This window comes from Phoca vitulina, unplaced genomic scaffold (genome assembly GCF_004348235.1).
Source record: "Phoca vitulina isolate PV1807 unplaced genomic scaffold, GSC_HSeal_1.0 scaffold2, whole genome shotgun sequence".
In the NCBI taxonomy this organism is placed as follows: domain Eukaryota; kingdom Metazoa; phylum Chordata; class Mammalia; order Carnivora; family Phocidae; genus Phoca; species Phoca vitulina.
In genome coordinates this window covers 43,025,711-43,041,057 of record NW_022589705.1, presented here as the reverse complement: position 1 = coordinate 43,041,057, position 15,347 = coordinate 43,025,711, and the positions used below count along the sequence as shown (strand labels likewise).

The 15,347-nt window shown below is 36.7% G+C and overlaps 1 protein-coding gene across 1 annotated transcript in view; it reads right to left on the bottom strand.

Moving 5' to 3' along the window:
* NEGR1 (neuronal growth regulator 1) overlaps window positions 1-15,347 on the bottom strand; it is an 829,063-nt gene that overhangs the window by 470,163 nt on the left and 343,553 nt on the right. The gene's annotated exons all lie outside the window — the stretch shown is intronic.

Genomic DNA, 15,347 nt, shown 5'->3' with positions numbered 1-15,347 from the left:
GGTCAGGAGCTTCAAGGGTAAATAAAAAATACCCTTAGTTTTCCTGTTAAAAAAAAAAAAATCCTCTTTTTAAAACAAAAAAAGGGTGGGGGGAGTATGCCAAACCTGAAAAAAAAAAAAATGAGTTTTCTCCTTTGTGTTGTTATTCTGACATTCCATTCTTGGTCCTTCAAACCCCAATTAACTAATATACTCAAAACCTGACTCACCTCACTTCATTTTGTTGTTTGCCCAGTACAGATTGTATAACGGGCAAAGACTGAAGGTCAAGTTTATCGATTAAAACCCACAGCAATGAAGTATCTATTAAGTCATGGTAACTGACTCTCATGTGGCTTAATCCACATGGAATTTTTTCTAGATGAAATGATTTTGACAGAAATCAGCAACATTGTAAGTTTTAAACAAAACAAAAATACTACTAGATCTATTACATTTTGAAATTAAAATGCTCACATTCACAAGTTAAACATCTCTACCTCCATACCGTCCCTTCCATTTCCACAGCATCCACACTAGTTCTCGGGGCCTCTTTAACTGTGGACTTTTGTAATAGTTCCAACTGGATTTTCAATCTCAAGTCCTTACACCATAATTTTCTTTTACTCAAATAAAAAAAATGAAAAAATCTGTTATTCTGCTTTTATTTACTAACCCATTTAACTCAGTCCCTACTGGCCCCACAAGAATCACTAATGCATCAAGGTATATCATCCCACACAATATTTGAAAAGGACAGTCTTATAGTAATGCTAGATAGTGTTAACATGATTATTACATAAATTCATCAAACAATAGTGCCTTTTGTGGATAAGTTGGTGACAGATGTAACCAATTTCTCCATGGTTGACCTTCTTTTCTGGCTTCTTAATGCAAACGTCTTAACCTACTTTAGTGTCAGGAACTTTAAGAACAGGATAAAAATGACAGTTACTCTTCCCAAGGGAAGAATATTAAAAAGTACCAAATTTTAAATATACTCTCATGGGTCTTGTGGTTAAAGAATCCCTTGATTTAAAGTCATGTCACTTTGTTTTAGTCAGTGTAACAGCTACTCTTCAGGGTAAAAATGTCCCTCAATATACAAACGAACAAAAACAAAATGTCACAGCACATCAGCCAAGGAGTTTGTGTGTCAGAGTTTGACGAAGTTTGTTATTTAAAAATCTCAAACCTATTTTGTCAATCTTGTGAATCATTCATTCATCATTTCCTTATACACTTAAGACTGTGTTTCAACCATCGCCAACTGCCACGATGGTGGAACTGGATGGATAACTCTAAAGTTTCCACAGGATGACACTCACAACTGCTGCTTCCCGTGGCAGCTTCTTAATCGGGGGAAGCGCCCAGCCGTTGCTCCCCAGGGCCCCCTGCTTAAACTGTCCGCATCTGCTCCTCTCAGCAGTGAATGTCTCCAGTCAGCAGTCGAGCCCAGCAATGACAGCCTCCTACAGCTGCTCCCCAAGAGTCCCACTGCTTCTCACATGCTCAAACAACCCCCAACAGCATCTTGATTTCCCAGCAGCTGCACATTTGAGCATTTCTTTGTCAGCACCACTTCTAAAGGATGTCTCATGGCAATGTTCTAATGGAGCCATTTCCCCAATCTGAAGAGCTGGTCCTGTTCCCAAACAGCACATCCCCCAACCCTCATTCCACTTAATGGAACAAGACAATGTGGTGTGGTACTTCTGCTTCTTCAGTACTTGCTGGGTCTGGAAGTAGCTTCTCATTCAGTTCTGAATGATTTATTACGTGCACAAAGAGGACGTTCCAAGCAGTTTCCTATAGATGACCATCACTTCCGGCTTTGTAACCAAACCTCAAGCCTCTCTACCTACCAACTACTTCACTCCAGAAGTTATTTATGACCTCCATAGAAAGAGGATCACTTTCTTGATATGCATCCTGGGTATACGTCTGACCTAGCCCTTGTCTAACTTCAGTGCACTCATTTGCCTCATGACAGTATCGTCCCACTGATTTGTAAATGCCTTGAAGGAAAAAAACTAATTCTTATTTGTGGATATTTGTTTTCCTAACACCTAGAACAATGCTTAGCATATGGCAGATGCTTCAAGAATATGCCGAGGTCGCATTAGAAGTAGTGTCCAAAGTCAGGTAACTGGTTTACTAGAGAAGAGTCCCGAACTGCTTTACACCGGTTTCCCCACAAGGCACAGGTGCAGCAGTAAAAAGCAAGACGCAGAATATTGTTGCACAGCTCATAGCTCCCAGGGCAAATATACAACCAGAGCTCTATAGCCTCTCTTTAGGTTATTTCTCTTAAAGTTACAATCTGTGTGAATAATGAAAGACTACCGTTTCCACTCATGCCATTGTGTATTTGTAGCTCTAATATTCATTAAAGATGCAACTGAAATGTTAATGATAATTGCACCCAAAAAGCTAATAAAGACGAGCCCAAGGCTCACATAAATGCCAGCATTTAATAATTATGCATACTTTTATCTTTTCTCCTTAATTTATCTTACTTTCTGATAATTAGTTTAGTAAATCTGAGATCCCAATGTATGTGTAATTAATTTTAAAATTTATTTTTAAATTTGTTTTTTATACTCAGGAAGGAGATATAATTTTTTCCAGAATATAAAGAGGTAATCACGATTATATAAAATGGTTACCTGTATAGACGATAGAACTTAAAACATACCTCTTGAGAGTATTAGCAAGTAGGAAATGCTTGACATTTTAGGAAAAAAAAATTGTCAAGATCCAGGCAGGATAAGAGAAGCCAATTTAAGTATTTCAAATAAAAGGGGTTTAAACAGGGAGTTGTTTACACAGGTGATAAAGGGCTAAGAAACCAAAGCATGTAAGAGCAAAGAAACTCAGATTCGTAACAGGGAGAAGCCACTAATAATTCCTACAAGCAAGTATCATTATCAGGACCCAGAGGTTGGGACTGCTCATCAGGAGTGAGATCCACAGCATGGGACTGCCTTGAGGAGCTGGGCCAACAGGAAGATGGGCTGTCCAGTGGAAGCTGGAGCCCGAGGAGAAAGGCTAGCAGGACACATCGCCTGCAGTAATGAAAGAGAGGGGAGAGCCTGACTTCTCCCTTCTTCCCTGCCTGATCTTTTGCCATGGTCTCCTACTGGGTGAATCCTGTCAGAAACCAGAGAACACAACAGCCTGGGAACACACCCACAGGGGTCAGCCAACTCCATTATGCAAAGCATGGCAAAAGAGGTACAGAGAATGGCTCTGAAATCAATAAGGCTAAAATGACTGCCATCAGACCTTTTCCTTAATTTTAGGTAGTAATTAGCTTTCAAAAAATGTAGAATTCTTTCTAATTATTATAGCTCAGAACCTTAACGTTGGTATACATTGATTATATCTTTTCACATGAAATTTGTCCACTGGAAGGAAAATTAATTAATTTTATTAATATTTTACAACCAACTCTATTATCTATATTCTTAAATAAAAGTCACTGGGAATCAATAATGAGAGCAATCCCAATTATGTCCTAATTCAAAAAAGGAAAGAGGAAACCCTATACATTATTAGCACATTGGAATAGGAAGATGGTAAAAATCTATTAAATACCTACTCTGAATCAGACACTTAGAGGATTTTCTCATAAGCCTAATTGTGTTTTTAAAAAATCTTCACACCAGTCCAGAGTTGGGTATTATTTTTTCTCAGAGGATGGTAATGAGTCTGAAAAAGATGGAAACACTTAATCAAGTTCATTACTTTATAAATATCAGAGCTGGCTGTCACCTGAGGTCAATCTAATACGTATGCCACACTAAACTACTTAGGAGAACACTGGTCTTAAGTAGTTTCAAAGGGAGAAATAGCCCAAACCATTATTGAATGAGAAAAAAAAATCTGGAGGAATTTTTTCTGGTCACTGGCTAACTTGTACTTCTAAAGAACTTCACTCATTCATTTTATTGTGTATTCAGTATTTATTTTAGACCCAATTACTTGCCAGCCCCTGTTCCATTCACTAAGGGAAGAGCAGTAAGATGGATAAGATTTATACTTTCATGGAGCTTATCACAACCTGCCATGCATTGGAGAATTAAAGCATATCTCTATCTTTTCTCCTAGTTTAGTAGATCTCATTCTGGGGTGATTTTTACCCCAGCAGCCATTTGGCAATGTCCTGAAATATTTTGGGGTGTCACAATCAGGAATTGCTATTGGTGTCTATGGTGTTGAGGCCAATGTTTTAAGTCCATTCAGGCTACTATCACAAAAATATCATAAATTGAGTGGTTTATAAACAACAGACAGTTATTTCTCATAGTTCTAGGGCTGAGAAGTCCAAGATTATGACATCAGCAGATTCAATCTCTGATGAGGACACATTTCCTAGATGGCCAAACTTTCATTTTTACCACCTCACATGGTGAAGAGGATGAGCGGTCTCTGTGGGGTCTCTTCTGTAAAAGCACTCATCTGTTTCATGAGGTTTTCACCCTCATGACCTAAGCACCTCCCAAAGGTCCCACCTCTAAATACCATCACATTGGGCATTAGGTTTAGGAGGACACAATCTCTAGAAGCCAGGGCTGCTCCTAAACATACTACAATATACAGCCATTTCCACTCCTCCCAACACACACACACATACACACACACACACACACACACATATTATATGGTCCAAAATGTCAATAGCACCACAGTTGAGAAACCATGTTCTAGGTGTATAAGAAGGTATCTTAATTTTTAAGTGTGTGTGTGTGTGTGTGTGTGTGTGTGCACTAGTTTTATATTTGCTGACATAAATTACTAAAAACTTAGTAGCTTAAAGCAAATTTATCTCTTTTTTTGAAGATTTTATTTGTTTGAGAGAGAGAACGAGAGAGAGAGCACAGGAGTGGGGTTGAAGGGGAGCGGTAGGGGGAGAGGGAGAAGCAGACTCCCCCTGAGCAGGGAGCCTGACAAGGGGCTCAATTCCAGGACCCTGGGATCATGACCTGAGCTGAAGGCAGACGCTTAACAACTGAGCCATCCAGGTGCCCCTTAAAATAAATTTATCTCTAAACATAAATTTATCTTAAATTTATCTTTCTGTATGTTAGATGTTATAAGTCTCTCTCAGCAAAAATCAAGATATTGCCAGGCCTGCATTCTCTTCTGGAGTCTCTAGTGGAGAATCCATTTCCTTACCTTTTTCTGCTTCTAGCGGCTACCCATATTCCTCAATTCATGATCCTCTATCTTTGAAGCCAGTAAAGGCAGGTCTAGCCCTTCTTATGTCACATTGCTCTGACCTACTTCCACAGTCATATATCCCTCTGATTCTCTCCTATCTCTTCTCCCACTATTAAGGGACCTTGTGGCTTCATTGGATCCACCTGGATAATCTAAGATACTATCCCCATTTTAAGGTTAGGTGATTTGCAATCTTAATTCCCCTTTGCCATGTAATCTAGCATATTCACAGGTTCCAGAAATGAGGACATGGTCATCTCTGGGGACCATTCTGCTTAGCATAAGGCAGAACACATGTGCAAATTTTAGCAAAGTTATTTGCACAGAGTAGGTACTGATTTGAAGTGGGACCACAGAAGTATTTTTTTAATTAAACTGAATTTTCTTAGATGTCCTTTTAAATAGGCTACCTTTAAGTGAAAGGGTCATAAGCAGAGGGAAAACAATATACATGTCTTGCCTAATTCTGCACTAATAAATAGCTCTGAAATCTGTCCATCCTCAACTCTTTAATATGCCATTTTAAAACGTGTGCATCCACCAACTTGCTCAAATCAAACCTAAAATGATGAGTGAAATACCTGAGAGGAAATTCTAATTGTGTTATTCTTGGCCCTTTTAAAATGTTTACTCCTTACTTGGTCTGGCATTAGGAACACTTAGCTACAATCTTTGTAGCTAACTCTGTCCCATATATATATTTTTTTTCTCAAAATAACATTGTTATATATATATATATACACACACACACATATATATACATACATATATATATATTCATAAAATGCTGGTATCCCATTTATTATTTTTTCACTACAAAATGCAATCACTATTCTGCACTTGTAAAAACATGGAGATTAGCAGAGGATAAAGATGCTATGACCTGGAATGGAAATAAGCAACCTAAGTCATGAATGCCTAACTAATCCTTTTAATTTAAATTTTTTTCCTGTTATGTCAGCATTCCTGATGTTATGCCCTAAAGATAGCATCAATACATTAAGTCACAGCTTAAGCAGAGTGACTGGCATGAAGCCAGGGAGAAAGAAGCATGTACATATGTACAACCAATAAATCTCTATTGAGTTCCTAACATTTGTCAGGCACTTTCCTGGATGTTTGGGAGTGGAAAAAAAAAAAAAAAAGGATTAAAACTCAGTCCTCATCTACAAGGACTTCACTGGGGTTTTTACTGGGAGTCCACACATGGATAGAGGGGGTTCATGAGCATCCTGCTCACATAAAGAAGTTTAAAAATGTTAACAGTATGTATATTTTTCTACCAGGGGTACAGGTTTCATCAGATTTTCAAATGGGCTCATGACCACCAAATGTTTAAGAACCACTGGTCTAGATGCAAAACAAGTGTGGGTGAGAAAGTTTGGAGAGCTTAGTGCAGGTGCTACCTTTCCAGAGTCCCTACTGCTCCCACTAGATCACTAACCAGAAGACGCTGAAGGGATGGAAGTGAAGAGCTGTGGGGCAGGGGTACGAGGACATAGGGTCACTCTATGATTCTGCAAACTGAACTTTGCCACCAGCCTTCATTGTGCCCATTTTCCTCTTGGCACTACACATAGTTAATTCTTATTTTTCTGCTACAAATCATAAGATAAACAATATCATTAGCAGATTCAAATTTTCTCCTCTGCTACATTTTACACATATAAGGGTTATAAAGGGGTATGCCATTTAGAATTTAGTTAATGAAAACAGCAAAATCCTAATTGTCTTGGTAGTAATTTCCCAACTATCCGCATAATTTTGGGAAGTAAACAGTAAAATTATTTCATAGATCAAATTGTATTGGAATGACTTCCAAGAAGACAAATTATTTCACCAGGCTCTTATTTTATTTGCAGGGTTTCTCAAAATAAGCAGACCAGCTAACGCTTGGTAATCTTTTATTTATAGAGAGATTTTCATACTGATAGTGTACATTGCACTGGGATTTGACATGTATTACTTACAAAGTTATTTTCTTTGTTTTTTAGGAAAAAAATAAAGACACTCCAAGGTAGGCAACAAATATAACTATTCTGAAATGCAACACACAAAACAACTCAGAATTACAACCGAGAAAATAAAAATGTCATCAGTCAGAGCTTTAAGATATTTACCAAACTATGTGTTTCAAGAACTAGAATAAATATCCATTAATTGTTGAAGGGACTTTTAAAGGGCAGCAGATCTTGCTTAAAGGGTTAGTTACTTTAAAATATTGTCAAATTGCATTTTGAACTGTGTGTTACAAAAAAAAAAAAAAAAAAAAAAAAGCAAGTACTGCTCTACTCAGTCTCCAAATGAGTGATACTGTTCTACTTCTTACATATTCCATTCTTACATATCCTTTTATTTAGTACTTGCCAACATGATTCAAAACTTAAAACTTAAGAACAAGGACAAGGCATGGCAGAATTACTTTTCAACAACACGGACCACAAATTATACAACCCTTTGATTTCATTGCCCCTATCCTGCCACACCTCAAAAAATTATCCAACTCAGGAGTAAATCAGAAGTATTAAAGAAGAACCCTCCTTGCTGTCACAATTCACTAGTTAGCAAAGATGCTTATTTAAATTCCAATATTGTTCCCTTGCTCCAGTTATGAAGCTCAGCAGTTTCCATGAAAGTTCCTTCTATAGAAAAAGGGATGACTCAGATGGAAGCCAACAGTGTGCAATATCTATCAATATTATTTTTTGCTCTTTCTCACTTCTCTCTCATTCACAAATGACAGCATATTAAAAGCTTATCAGAAAATACTATCAACTTATTCCTTTTGTGTATAGTAAGCAGTACATTATGGATTTTTGCACCGTTTTGATCTAAGATACTGTTCTAATATAAGATCCTGTAATGACAGTACATAAAACTTCATGTACTAATTTTTGGCTGGAAAATATGATTACTAAACTCACTGAGAAAATCTTTTTCAAAGACAAATATTATTCACTGAAATTTACCTTCTCTTTCTACTACTTTTACTTCAACTGCAGAAAAATAAGGCAATAACCTTTCTAAAGACTATAAAAGAAAAAAGGAAGGATATTTAGGAAAGAAGAAAAATCTATTCCGGAAGAAGTGCCAATATTCAAATGAGGATTTCACTAAAAATTAGTTCCATTAATCTTATTTTTAATGGATCCTAGTAGTTAAACCAATACCCTAATCAATGTCAATACACTCACAGGTAAAAGTAAAGTAATGGTTTCCTAGAAGTTGGCCTTATACACACTGCCAATGGAACCACAGTGATTCTAGCTGGACAGGAATTTCTGAAAATTGAAAAAATCCACCAGAAAAATGCATTATTTTAAAAAATTACTATGTAATATGCACTGCCTCAAAAAGTCTATTCCACATTAAGTCCAGATGAGTGGCCTGGAGTTTGTCTGTGAAGGTACACCTGAGGGAAAGGATTTTACTGAAGTCTACAGCCCAAATGACACGCAGAGGACTTATTTTTCCAAAGTTTCACAAATTAGGCATAATTGTTCTAACCACTTAGATTCCAGATCATTATCTTTCCGGACATCAATAATACTACCTCATCTATTTCAAGAGATTAAATATTTCCCACTGCATAAAGCACCTGGGGGATACAATGACAGTCCTATTACTTAATAATGCATATGCTCCAAAATGCTTATAAATTCTTTTTTCATAAATTGCAAATCTGGACATTTCAAACCAATAGAAATAGAAAAATGGGATGTTTCTAGGTATGGTTCCATCATTATAACTGCCACAATGTGGGGAGAATCTATAAGGACTAATAGAACCTTATTTACATCATTTATTCACCTTGGTTTTTGACCCAGTGATCAGTAATCAGATATCCATTAGTCTGTGTGAGCTCTGCATATTTTGGCTCCTATTGGTTCTCACCGTAATGAGAATGGGGGAAAGCAAAGAATGATTTATGGTAGAATAAGTAGGAATTCCCTATAGAGGGAATGAGAATGAGTATGTACACCCCATCCATGTAACTTTTATCTTAACCATTTGATATTATTTTTTTTAAGATTTTATTTATTTATTTGACAGAGGGAGATAGTGAAAGACAGAGCGCACAAGCAGGGGGAGCAGAGGCAGAGGGAGAAGCAGGCTCCTCGCCGAGCAAGGAGCCTCATGTGGGACTCGATCCCAGGACTCTGGGATCATGACCCGAGCCAAACAAAGACAGACGCTTAACCACCTGAGCCACCCAGGTGCCCCTATTTGATATTAATTATAACCTCATTTTAGAGAGTAAATGATGAGTGTTTTCTTATAAGCAGATAATACATATTTATTAACACATATAAAGTGAACTTAGAAATGTGTCTCAGTTGTATAGTTAATACAATACAGATATGGCTCATGTACAAAAACTAAGGTCACTTTTGGGAAATAGTCTTAATTTTTCCCTTAAAAAACCAAAACCAGGGCGCCTGGGTGGCTCAGTCGGTTAAGCGGCTGCCTTCAGCTCAGGTCATGATCCCAGGGTCCTGGGATTGAGCCCCACGTCCGGCTCCCTGCTCAGTGGAGAGCCTGCTTCTCCCTCTCTCTCTGCCTACCTCTCTGCCTACTTGTGCTTTCTCTCTCTGTGTCAAATAAATAAATAAAATCTTAACAAAACAAAACAAAACAAAACAAAACCAAAAAATGAGCTCATGGATGTAGAGATGATAATTGGTGGTTGCCAACAGCAAGAAGATGGGGGGATTGGCAAAATGGGTGAAGGGGTTTAAAAGGTACAAATGTCCAGGCACAAAACAAATTAAGTCATGGGAATATAAAGTGTAGCATGATGACTACAGCTAATAATATTGTATTGCATATTTGAAAGTTGCTAAAAGAATAGATCTTAAAAGTTATCATCATCATAAGAAAATATGTAACTGTGTGGTGATGGATGTTTACTAGACTTATTGTGGTGATCATCTCACAACACATACAAATACTGACTCATTATATATTGCGTACCTGAAAATAACATAATGTTGTAAGTCAGTTATATTTAATATTTTTTAATTTAAAAAGATGATATTTTATAAATATTTTATCTTAGAAGTATACTATGAAGTTACATTCCCTAAAGCTAAAGGCTCTTCAGAGAGGATAATAAAACATCACTATTAAGGACCATTTTTATTTCAGGTGGTTTATTCTTTTTTTCTATGCTAAAAATATTAAGGGTATATATTTTGGGTCTTTGTCACTTCTTTGTATTTGACAGCATGTCCAAAGTTGGGTTCCTGTGTATAATCTTAATCTCCCCAACAAGTATATAAAGAGCTTAAATAAAACAGAGTGGGAGCCAGTCTGAGGGCCTTGTCCTGAGCCAGCACTGCATTCAAGCAATGACTATTTTGACAGGTGTGAGTTCTGTCAAACTTTTCCTAGTGCTGCTAATTTTTCTTTGGTTTCATTTTGTAGCTTATTGAAAATTTTGAAGTGTTTACTGTTGCAGAACACCCACTTGAATTTTCTAATGTATGTGGTATTTTGATACACTTTTTGACCATTGTAGCTTTTTTCTCCTGTGGGTCTTTGAAGGAAGGCAGGCCTATGATCTGTGATGCTGTGTTATTGTCCATCAGGTCAACTTGGAGCAGAAGCGTGGTGTCTCTCTCTTCCACTATGTACCTCGTTGAGGCTTTAATATTCATAAAAAGAATGTTAACATTATATTAAGATGTGCGGGTCTTTAAAGAATACAGCTCTATACTTGCGGCCACATGGAATAACTGCTCTCCAGATACTCATTGGCAAGTCTAATTTTGAAATATCTGTACTTAAATTCCTATTCAAAGACCCACTGAGAGAAATAATATTTGTGGAGGGTTGACTCAGAAAGGATTGGTCCTAAAATTTACTTACAGATTAAGGTAATAATCAAAAAGCTATCTTCCTGTTATTGAACTGGTATCTTACTGAATTTACTTTCAGATTTTTAATTTTTTCTTGACTTCCCTGCACTTCAGGTTTTATTGAGAGGTGTTATAAGGAACAATTCTCTGAATGAGTGCTGTGAGTACTGTACAGTTACTGTTGAGATGTTCCTTACGGCTCACAGTGGTTCTCTGAGCTGATTCACAGTAGAGATGCTGCTCCACTCTGTGTAACAGGATCAGGAGACTAAGACATGTAAGTGTTAATTAACTATGTGGATCATGGAACGAATAACTAATCCTGTTTCTCTCTGTGTATTGACTGCTACAAATCTTAGAACTAAATTTTTATTGAGCTCTAAAATTACTTAGAAATCATGACATAAATTTTATGTTCTAACCTCACCTCTGACTGCGTCCCACTCTGCTTACCTTATCTTTTGCCTCCAATTTCTTATGTTTATCCTGGTGTACTAACTACTTCTTTATAAGCCTCTTTAAATCCTTCCCAATGTAAAACAGAATGTTAATAATAAATGGTGTTCGAATGTGTTGTCTTCCCATTTTATAAAGGCTTTCTCCAAACAATGACTAAGCCAGACAAGGGGCTAACACTGTCATAGTTTGGGATCTTTGGGAAGCAGGCACTGAAATGAGAAGGAGTTTACAGTGCAGGATATTTATTAGGGAATACCCTTGTGGTAAACCCCCAGAGAAGGAAGAGGAATGAAATAGGATTTGACAAAGCAAGAAGGTCAGCTGTAGAGCTGATGAACAGCTTCCACTGTTCTGGAGCCAAAATGGCTCATCAGAGTTATCTTACTTTGGGCTGAAAGGGAGGGGCCTTTTAATCAGTCATCAGATATTGGTTGCTTTAGGAAAAGTTTGAGTTTGGGTAAAGTGGCTCTCTACAGCTGAGGTGATCCCTGAAAGGTCTGATCACTCAATGCTGCTGTCTGCTGAAAACACTCCCAGCAGCTAGAAAGGCAAACCCATCCCTGGAAAGGGAAGTGTGCCACCCCATCTATCACAGGTATCCCAGGTTAGCCAGATAGCCTGAGGAATTCAGAACACCCTGGGGAAGTTAGATACCCTTGAGAAGTTATTTTGGTCATAGAGCTATGTGCTAGTCAAATCGTCTGCTCTGCCTAGAGAAAACCTCTGGTATATCTACCTGAAAGGGCACAAGTTGAGGGATAAACATTTCACACATATATAATGTGTGTGGGTGTGTGCACACATGAGTGTGCAAGGCTTAAAACAACATACATTTATTATCTCAGTTTCTGTCCAGGTACATCTTAGTGGATCCTCTGTCCATAGTCTTACAAGGCTGTAATCAAGGTATTGTCAGGGGCTATTGTGTGTATATGTGTTTAATATACAGTATCTATGAGTGTCTATTTTGTACTATACACAACCTAGACTTCAGATGTGGACTCAAAGTAGAAGCCGTCTCTATCATCTACTCAAGTGTGTGTTTACATTTTATGATCCTTGTCATTACAGGATTGTAATAGGGAGCTCTGGGTTCATAGCAAGTCCTCCAGTCTTGTACGTTCTTACACTCATGAACAAGAAACGCTACTCTTAGTAAATACTGTACCACATGATATAAAACACTGGACATTTAGGTAATTTTATTTATCAGTGGTATATTATATATAAGTAAATAATGAAATTATTTTCTTATTGAGTCTATTTCTAAACCCTTGAAGCAAAACTCCAATTCACCACATTCTTCACAGTTCATGAGTATATACATTGTTCAGCTAAGTTGGTGAAAGCAAAACATGGAGATAAATAGAACATACTTGCAGCGTATATACTCAAAAGTACTGCTATGTAAAACTTAGCTTGCATTGTGTTTATTGCAAGTGTTAAACACAAGTGTTATGGAATATTTTTCATTTTTAACCTAAATAACATTATTTTCCCTTGCAAATCATCCATGGTTATTTGTTTGTTCATTTGTGTGCTTTTGTTTGGTTTGGTTGGTTGGTTGGGTTTTTCATTTTGTTTTGGTCATCTTTTTGTTTTTCATTGGCATGCACTTTAAGATCTTCTGGCCTGAGTCCTCTTCTTTCAGATGAGCAAACTAGAGTTTAGAGCGGCTTGATAATTACCCATTTCATGAGAGAAAATTCAGGACTGGAATCCAGGTTTTCCAACTCCTACTCCCAGTATTTTTTCTCCCCTATTGTTCCATTCATTGGTACTAATAGCTCTAAGAAATCAAGAGCACCGACAAATTTCCCATGCACAATGTCTGTGTTGGCAAGATATCCCTTCTATTATCCCCTTTCTCAAATGATATTTTTTTTAAATAGCTCCCTTGAGTGCATAGTTGCAACAATTAAAGATGAGCTTTGTTTTTATTACCAATGTGTGTGTTTGACATCAGTGATTAATACAGTCTTCTCTCAGTTGCTAAGTTTCTTTATCTTGGTGAATAAAGACTTGACAAATTGTTAGGCAAAGAGCATACACTTCAAAACTATTGAGATATACCTGAGTATCAGACAACCTAGGAAATACAAAGACTGAAGAGATGTGCACATCAGCTTATTTTCATTCATCAAGAGGAAATGTAGCTTAAGTGGGGTTGACTTTTTGTGACATTTATTTAGTTCTTGAATTGACTGACAAGCCTATTAATGTAGTCCCTGAACTTTATTAATGTAATTGGAAAACTGCCCACATGTCAATCAACTTCTAATGAGTAATTATGTTCATAAATACTGTAAAATTATTAGCTTTTAATTTGACCCAAACACATACTTTCAAAACAGTAACACGAATATTTTTTTCTAGAAGAACAAAATATTATACTAATAAAATATACAATAAATGTGTTCCTACAATGCACTTCCTAAAATGGAGTTCAAAAGTTCACCATCACCAAATGGCCAACAAAATGGAATGCCATAGTAGCATGTAACAGTGTTAAAAATCTGTATAGGGGCACCTGGGTGGCTCAGTTGGTTGGGCGACTGCCTTCGGCTCAGGTCATGATCCTGGAGTCCCGGGATCGAGTCCCGCATCGGGCTCCCTGCTCAGCGGGGAGTCTGCTTCTCCCTCTGACCCTCCCCACTCTCATGCTCTCTCTATCTCATTCTCTCTCTCAAATAAATAAATAAATAAATCTTTAAAAAATAAAAATCTGTACAGTGTTAAACCATCTATGTAGCATAAAGTTATAAAGACATCTTATGAAAATCAAACATGTGCCTGGGCAGGGCTCATAACTCCATATATCCATAGTCCAGTTTAAAAATATAAGCCTAGTATGGGACAAGACAGAATGGAAAAAAGGAAAAAGGGGGTATATTTATTGTACAGAAATACATCATTTTAAACCTATAAGAAGCAAAGGGTCTATATCTCCAGTGACTCAAATATAATTATTATCTAAGTGTACTTTTTTTCTCATGTAATAAAAATCTTTTGTAGTCTTTGAGCTAGAAATTCAAGTCAAAGGGCGCAAAACTAAACAAGGGAACAAGATTAGGCTTGGATAACAGAAGAAATGTGTTTTTGACTTGTAATCCCATGTCAGTTTCTGAAGCTGGACAAACTCCTGCCCTCTAGAATCTCTGGATAATCTCTCAATAAAGATAGACTTCGGTGAAAACTTTATTATATTCTCATATGACTTTAAAGAACATTACCACAGTGTGCAATGGTCTGTAATAAGAAAAACCACTGGGGAAATTTCCAGGCTTATTGTTTACCTTACACTCTCCTCCTTAAAGTTAATTATTTAATTAATACATTTAAACTTTATCATGAAGTAAAGATATTTACTAATAACTGAAGCTGTATTTGACTTCAGGCTTACCTTTATGTAAGGAAATAAAGCTCCAGATGTAAGTTAATAAAATCCCAGATGTAAGCCATGTACCTAAATTAATATTTAGAGCTGAATTTTTGAAAGGTAAACTCAAAGATAATACAGCTAACTTGCTCCTTCAGCTTTCTTATTAGGAATAAAACATGCACTCACTGGCACCACATTATAATATAATTTCTTATTAATTTTACTTAGAAATGCTGCAATGTCATTTTAAGAACCACAGCATGATATTTTTATGCAACCAACACATGATTAATCTATAAAGCATAAGGAAATAATGTAAAAGGGCAAGAATATGCATTTTCTATTTGACTAGCATTATAATTGCATTTTTCTTGAAAAGTATTTATATCAGGGATAAATATGCTCTTATATTTTAGTATGCACAAAAAAATAAAATAACT